The following is an 8,866-nucleotide window of genomic DNA, read 5'->3' on the forward strand; positions in this document are numbered from 1 at the left end:
GTGAACAATCCTGGTAATTATTGTGGTATCCCATTAGACTGGTAATTGTGCCTTGTGCATGTACAAGCAGAAATATAAGTTGTAAATAAGGCCAGCACTTTAATCTTTCATCCAAAAAAACCCAGATTCATCTTAGTTTATTGTAGCTGGGTAGTTTTCTCTGTCCCACAATCTTGCAGCCACTTTTAAAATAATCACTCAGAGGCTTAGTATTAATCACACACTGTTTGGTCTATAGCTCAGGCTTATTGCTAGCTATCTCTTACATCTTAATTTTAAATTACATCTTAATCTTAAATTAACCCATTTCCATTAATCTATATTTTGCCACGTGGCCATAGCATTACCTGTGTTCTATCACATCTTGCTCCCTGGAGGCTCATAGTGTCTTCCTGACTCCATCTTTCTTCTCCCTGTATCTCTCTTAGATTTTCTGCCTGCATATATCCTGTGTTGCTGTAGGCCAAAACAGGTTCTTTATTAACCAATAGTAATAACACATATTCACAGCAAACAGAAAGACCCTTCAATAGCAGTTTATATACTCAATTGAGTAGCCCTTTGTAAATATATGTCTACATCAGTATACAGCATTGTTTTGATACAAGGACTCTACAGATACAGTCAAGTCAAGCCAATACAGCTGTGAATTAAAGTGAGTCTACTTTAATGTCTGATATTTTTAATAGAAGAGCAATGTTTGCACACAAAGACAGGCCAGATTAGTCCCACACAATGATGGGAACATAGATAAGAAATGCAATCATAAGGTCAGGTGGTTGAATTGCATCACTTAGGAGGCAAATGCAGGTAGATTTCTGTGAGTTTGAGGCCAAAGTGAGTTGCCAGGAGAGCCAGAGTTATTACACAGGGGTACCCTGACTCAAAAAACCAAAAACAATAAAAAGAAAGAAAACAATAAACTAAGGCACATGGAAGATTGCAAGAGGACATCAGAAGCTAAGGAGAGGCAGTGAAACATTCTATAATACATCCTTTTTAGAAGTCATACTGTGTTGTGGATATCGCTCTGTATAAATAAAACACTGATTGGCCAGTAGCCAGACAGGAAGTATAGGCGGACTAACAGAGAGGAGAACTGAGGGAACGGGAAGGCAGAGGGGGAGACTGCCTACAGCTGCCGCCAGGACAAGGAAGATGTAAGGTACCAGTAAGCCACAAGCCACATGGCAAAGTATAGATTAATAGAAATGGGCTGAATATGAATATGAATAGAGTAAGAGCTAGACAATGATAAACCTGAGCTAATGACCAAACAGTTTAAATAATATAAGCGTCTGTATGATTATTTTATAAGTGGGCTAAGGGACTGCAGGAGCTTGGTGGGACCCAGAGAGAAAACTCCCCAGCTAAAATACTGCTACTTCCAACATAAAATTTCTTGCACCTAGAATTATGGGGAAGCAATTTTCTTTTGTAAGAAATTCTGTTAAAAGTGATTCATTACAACAGGCACAGAAATATAATATAGCTTATAAGCCTATGGGTCATATGTACCAATCAACACCCTACACTAAACTTATCTTTTTCTTACTCTGTACTGTTTATCTGCTACTTCTCATGCACAACAGGAATAGCAGCACCTAAAGGAAGTCGCCATTTCTGACTTATTCTTCTAGAACACTGCTCTACTCGGCAACTATGAAATTACTCCCTCACATCCTTCAAGTCTTTGACTAACTAAGGATAGTCTGGATAAAATTTAAATTTACACTCATCACAAGACAAAAATTGCAGCTTTTCTAAATATACCAGTTATCAAATGTCTTCATATAATTAGCCCACCATATTGGTCAAAACATGTTGGTTGAACAACTTTCAAAGACTTTACATGTCATATTTAATGATGAACTCTGAATTAAAAAAATACAAGGACCAATGACTTGAGCATAATATGGGATAGGATAAGTATATTTAGAGCAGGAGTATTTAAAGCAAACAATGTATTTACTCACAGTGATGAAGAAGTCACAGAAAATATCTCAGCAGAAGGACATGGCTGTAGGATGGCTGCATTTGGGAAGAAGCTGGGTGCCTGATGTGTTCAGAATTTGTGATACTCTTATTTCTGAAAAAGAGAGAATATAGACAGATAGTACAGTCTTGCAGCTGCTCTGCAGGTTGAGAGAGGAAGATTGTCAGTTAAAGACCAACGTGAGTACCTAAATGCGATCCCGTATCAAAAGAGAAAGACAAAATGAGCTACAGCTAGAACTGGGCTGTATCTCTGTATCTCTGTGGCACCACAGAATAAGAAAAATAGTACAGGACAGTCCCTAAAGAATATGCCTCCATGCATCTGTTGGCAATTACCAGAAACTATAGAAAGGGAACCTTCTGTCTAGATCATTTTACTTGTAGTAAAAACTATTTAATTGTAAATTACTCTTTGTATTAATATTGTTAAGTACACATTCCATAAATGTTTTCCAATTATTATGATGCGTTTAATTTCCTAATGTGTTAGATATTGTTGAAAATGCCACCTAGAAGAAAACATTATAAAAATTTTGATCTGATAAAAGCATTCACACTACCGTTGACAAGCTTATGAAACTTGTAGAAAATAAAATGTGAGTCACAGATTAATAATGAATACCAATATTGCTTTGAGAAAAAGAAATTTCTGCAGTCTTCCTGGAACAGAGACAATAATAAAGGAATTCTGAAATATTCAAAGAAATATTCAACAAAGCAGCTACAATGATAAATCAGAAGAAATATATGTTTATAATGAGGAAACTAGCAAATGACTATATCAACAAGATTTGAAAGTGGGAGACAGAGAAACAGAATTTAACAAAACAAGCTCTCTGAAAACTTGAAAGCACAGTATGATTCACCATGGGGAAGCAATTAAAACAACTGTGCAGTTTGCCTAACTCAGATCACTTTATCCTTCAATTAACTGCATGCTCTTCAAAATGATAAAATAACGATCTCAGAGTGCCCAAATAATTGAGTACTCTTAAATTACATGGAAAAAAAGATTATATTCTTTGTTCTTTTACCCTCTTGCTGAAATTGATGCAAGGCTGGTAGAAAGATGCTCACTTGACAGCTCTAAACATGTAAGCCCTCCATTAACCCAGACAGCAAGGACAGAATGCCAAGAAGATTCCAAGAGCCTAGGATTGGCTGTAAGCATGCTAAACACTGCTCCTACTGGACCACTTGTGAAGGGAAAGGCTTACACAGTTCATGGGCCACTTCTCTCTCTCTCTCTCTCTCTCTCTCTCTCTCTCTCTCTCTCTCTCTCTCTCTCTCTCTCTCTCTCTCTCTTGCTGTTGCTAGTGTACTCAGAGATGAAGATAATTAGGCACAGATTTGTTAAATTATTTCAGTTCAGAGAGACTCTCCAGGGATATGTTTTTTAGTATAACAGTGAATTTGCTTCAATTGTGAAACTGAATAAGGAATATTAATTATCTTCACCTGTGTTAATAAAAATAAGTTGACTATTCATAGATCTAATATTCTTCTTTGGTCTTAAATGATATCTCTATTTGCATGGTCTATGATTTCATTATTTCTTTTTTTGTTGTTTATGAATGGCCTAAATATATAATGTGAGAAGAAACTGCTTTCTAATCTGAAAACTGCTGTTCAAGAGCAAGACTATATATTATTTCACACTCAACATTTATGAACAATCATTGAAACCTGTAAAAATGCATAAATATTCTATGTTAGTCTCAAGTAAATATGTCATATATTTATATATTACCTCAATTTCCTGACCATAGTTAATATAAAAAACAGGGAATATAGAAAATATAAGTACAAAATTTATCATGTAATTAGTGTTTTCTAAGTATAACATTGTTTGTAAATATTAAAAAATGTTCCTTAAAACCTAGTACACACTGTGAATAGTAATACAGACTACAGTGGATTCCATGATAGTGAGGAATGTAGCTTCCCAGCACCCATTAACTATCTTTTTTCCATTTTCCACAGCATATGAACCTGATAAATTACAAATAAATAATAATACCATAAATGTAGAATATATAATATTTTAATAAGCCACATGAAACTTGAAAATCAAGTATACACTATTAATGATATATAAGGTAATCATCTATTTAAGAAAATTTACCTGGGTTTCACTATTCCTTTTACCATTTAGTAGAACTCAAATGTTTTAAAGCTATATGTTATACTATGGATTCATGTCTTGTAGAAACATTGATGTCAAAGGTTATGAATGGTTTGTTTATGTGTAGGAAATTTTTCATCTAGTAATTCAACATTAATTTTTTATAAAATCTAAAGGTAGTTATCATCTTTGTTCCACCTTCACACTTGTAATTGTTTCTTCAAACATTAGTAAATGAAATAATGCCTTGAACATGCATTGTTATGTGATATTTGTGTTCTAACAAATAAAGCTTGCCTGGAGGTCAGAGGGTGAAGCTAGTCACTAGTTAACAATAGAGGCCAGGCAATTGTGGCACACACCTTAATCTCAGCACATGGGAGAAGGAAGCATGAAGATCAGGTGTTCAAGGTCACCCTGAGCTACATGAGACTGAACCAATCTAAAAGAGAAACAGAGCTGGGTGGTGGTGGTACATGCCTTTAATCTCAGCACTAGTGAGGTGGAGACAGGAATATAAAGCAATAGAGACAGAATCTCAGCCCCATTCAGTCTGAGATTTTGTAGAGGTAAGAACTCTCTAGTGCTGCTGTTCTGCATCTCTGATCTTTCAGCTTCCACTCCTGATATGTGACTCCGAGTTTTTATTGTTAGGACTAGTTAGAATCATGCTTCAATGTATTTTTTGTTTTATTAAGGACTGTATCACTAATTTTTTGTATATTACATGTAGGCAACAAAACTGCTTCTGAGAGAGTGATATCACTGTATTTTCAGAGAGGAGGTGCAAGATAATTTCTTATTGTGGTAGCATTGAGAAGTAAGGTCTAGAATGATGTGTTTGGGTCACAGACCATGCTCTCATGAATGGGTCACTTTCATGTCTTTCATTTTCTCCAACCTATATTAGTTACTATCATGACTGCATGTTTTATGAAACAAATCCCTAATAGTGGTTCTACTTCCCATGAATGCACTTCTCTCTGCCTTCTTTCTGCTCTGAGTTGAAGCAGTAGAAGACCTCAGGTATCTTTCTTAGACCTCCAACTAACGAACCTTGAGTCAATTATCAGGCTCAGTCTTTACAAATTAACCACGTACTTTCTAGGACAGCAGAAAATAATCAGAAATAAATGATAAAGACTGAAACTGAGATAAACAAAATAGAAAAACAATACAGATAATCAATAAATACTGTATTTAAATTATTCAATAAACTTAGGAAATGATGAACTTAGTAAAAACAGAGAAATCAACTATGATCAGATAAAGAGATTTGATATTGACACCATTTCCATAGATGAGGAATGAATTGTTGGTGAATATAATGAACAGCTACACTACAATAGTTTATTGAACAAGATAAAAGGAAACACTTCTAAAAGAAAACAGATAAAAGGGAAAGACTTCTAGAAGCAGACTGTGACTAACAAGATCAAATCAGTCATCAGAAAAACACCAACACTGACAAGTTCAGGATCACGTGGATTCAGGGGCAATATTTTATAAATATTTAAAGACAAATTAATACCATCACTACTCAAGCCCTTCCAAACAACTGGAGCAAAAATCAGTTTGGTGCTTATTCTTTGAAGAACTAATTTGATGCTAAAAGTAAAAAAATCTACAAGGAAAAGAAATGTATAGATCAATATCCCTACGGGGCAAAACATTCAACACTAAAATAGTACTAAGCTGAATTTAACAGTACATTAAAAGGAATATACACAATAACCTACTAAAATTTGACTGTAGAATACAAGACTAACTCAATATTCAAAAATTTATTAGTGTCATACATTAACAAAATGAGCTTGAGAAACAATTATTTCAATTGCTATGCAAAAAAGCAATTCACAAAAGTACAAAAATCAGTACCTTTTTATAAAGAAAACAACAAATAAAGTATGAATAAAATAGCTACAACATAGTAAAACTCATGTATAAACACCCTGTTAATATAACATTCAGCCATGAAAAACTATCACTCATTTGTTTTCTCTAAAGATCCATAACAAAATAAGAAGAGCTACTTTTTGTTTTCATTTCTATTCAATGAAGTATTGAAATCTCCAGAAAGAACAGTTAGGCAAGAAAATTAAATAGTATCAAAGTTGAAAAGAGAAGGGTTGGAGAGACCATTCAGTTTGTAAAGTACTTCTTACTCAAGCACGAGGTTTCAGAGACTGAGTCCAAAAAGTCATGTGTAAAGGTTTTGTGAAGGTTTACTTCCATAACCCCAGTCCTGAGGAGGCAGAGACAAGAAGATGTCCAAAACTTACCTGGCCAGCAAGTCTAGTCAATAACAAAATCCAGGTTTAAAAATAAAATGGAGAACCATTAAGAAAGCCTCCTGACATCAACTGCTGGCCTCCACAGCCAGTCCCCACCACACCTGTGCACAAAATTTCAAAGAAAGAAATTAAATCATCTCTATCCGCAGACAACCTGATCTTTTATATAGAAAAGCATGACCTAGTATAGTGTAGAACTATGATCCTAGATAGGAAGCTGAGTTAGAGTATTACAAGTCTAAGAACTGCCTTGACAACACACTGAGTTCAAGAAAGCCTTGAAAAACTTAAAAGAGCTTATTTCAAAAACTAAGAATGAGAAATAAAAAGGTTAAGAATGTAGCTCAGTGGTATAGTGCTTGCCTCGCATGTGTGATGATCTTGTTTCAATATTGTATGTACAACAATAAAAATGAAAGATGTATGGAGAAAGAAAGGGTAAAATATCCTATGTAAATGATTAAATATAACAAATTCATCAAAGTTACAGAATACAAACTCAATATTGAAAACGTAAAGTTGGATGGGTGGGGAGGTAGGAATGTTCTGGAGGGAGTTGGGGAAAGTAGAAGATTATGATCAAAAAACATTTTATGAAAAATTTTAGTAATTTTAAATGTCCTAAAAGAAAAGTAAGTAAATTAAATGAGCTAGAGACTTTAAAATACATTTCTCTGAAGAAAATACACATTTTCTGAAAAGATATATAACATGGCTGATAGAGAAATACACAGGAAAATCCCTAATAAGATGCCACTTTATATGGCTTCCATGTAAAGGACAAGAGAATAGAAAATCACAAGTGTTGACAAAAACAGAAGAATTGGAACTCCTTTGATTTACTGCTAGAACTGCAATATGACACTTCTCCTGTGGAAAATACTGTTAACAGCTTTTTAAAAAAATTAAAGTAGAATGACCACGTGATATAGAAACTTCCACTCAGATTAATGTAGGCAAGAATTGAAAACATGGGCTTAAAGATCCAATCACACACTTATTTTCTTGAGTAGTATTTGTAATAGCTAAAAGAGAAACAAATGCGGGTTAGAAAGATGGCTCAGTGTGTAAAAATGCTAGCTTTGAAACATGATGACCGCTTTTGATCTCTTGAACTCACATGATAGATGAAAACTAAATTCTGCAAGTTGTACTCCCATATCCACAAGTGAGCCAACACACACATATAAACAATAATTAAATAAATATAAAATACAGAAACAAATAAACTAGTGAAGATAATGTGATTATAAACTTAAGGCAGAACGTTATTAGTCTTTTTAAAAGAAGGAAGTTCATGGAGAAGAAAAGCCTTTGGGTATGGTTAATTTCGGTGAGTGGTTCTTTTTATACGCAAATCGTTTACAATAAAGTTTTTAAAAAACATATCAAAATAAAGAAACTTTGAATCTTGATCACATTATAATACAATAAACCGGTGGCTAAAAGTAAGGCAGGACTAGACAAGATACAATAAGACATGGCAAAAGCTCTCATATCTCCTATAATCATATCAAAAGCTGGACAAGGCAACCTAATAGGAGGAGGAGTCCCAAGAGCAGGAGAAAGAGTCAGAGAGACCCCCACACCCATTGTTAGGAGTTCCACAAAACTACCAAACCAACAGCCACAACACTCATGTGGAGGACCTGGGAGCCCGTGTGTACCCTGCTTAGTAGTTTCAGTGGGCCATGTTCTTCTAGTGTCCTCCACCCTCTTTGACTCCTACAATCTTTCCTCCCCATCTGTTGGGGTTCTCCAAGTTCCAAGGGAAAGGACCCAATGGAGACCTCCAATTTATACTCTCTCTGCATAGTGTCTGGCTGGGGTCTCTGTACCTGCTCCCATCTGCTGCCCGAGGAAGCATCTCTTTGGCAGCTAGTTACATCTTTTGTTGTTCACCCTTCCAAAGCCCTGAAGGTCAGCTTCTGAAATATAAACATTAAAAGAATATAGTTTGTATTCGCTAGTTTCTTGAAAGAATACATCCTTAATTTAAGATACCTTGTTATAAATGTGGTGATATTGTCTTCCCCAAAATAGTGTGCACTCTAATAAACTTATCTGGGGTCAGAGAACAGAACAGCCACTAGATACAGAGGCCAGAAAATGGTGGCACATATGCCTTTAATCCTATCACTTGGGAGGCAAAGATCCATCTGGATCTCTGTGAGTTTAAAGCCACACTGGAAACAGCCAGGCATGGTGACTCACCCCTTTAATCCCAAAAAGTGAGCCTTTAACCCAAGGAAGTGACGGCAAAAAACAAAAAGGTATATAAGGCATGAAAACCAGGAACTAGGCTGGTTAAGTTTTTAGGCTTGGAGCAGCACAGTACAGCTGAGATTCATTCTAGATGAGGACTCAGTTTGAGAAAACAGGATCAGCTGAGGAATTGGCAAGGTGAGGTTGCTGTAGCTTGTTCTGCTTCTCTGATCTTTCAGCATTC

This window comes from Peromyscus leucopus, chromosome 6, assembly GCF_004664715.2.
Source record: "Peromyscus leucopus breed LL Stock chromosome 6, UCI_PerLeu_2.1, whole genome shotgun sequence".
Classification (NCBI taxonomy): domain Eukaryota; kingdom Metazoa; phylum Chordata; class Mammalia; order Rodentia; family Cricetidae; genus Peromyscus; species Peromyscus leucopus.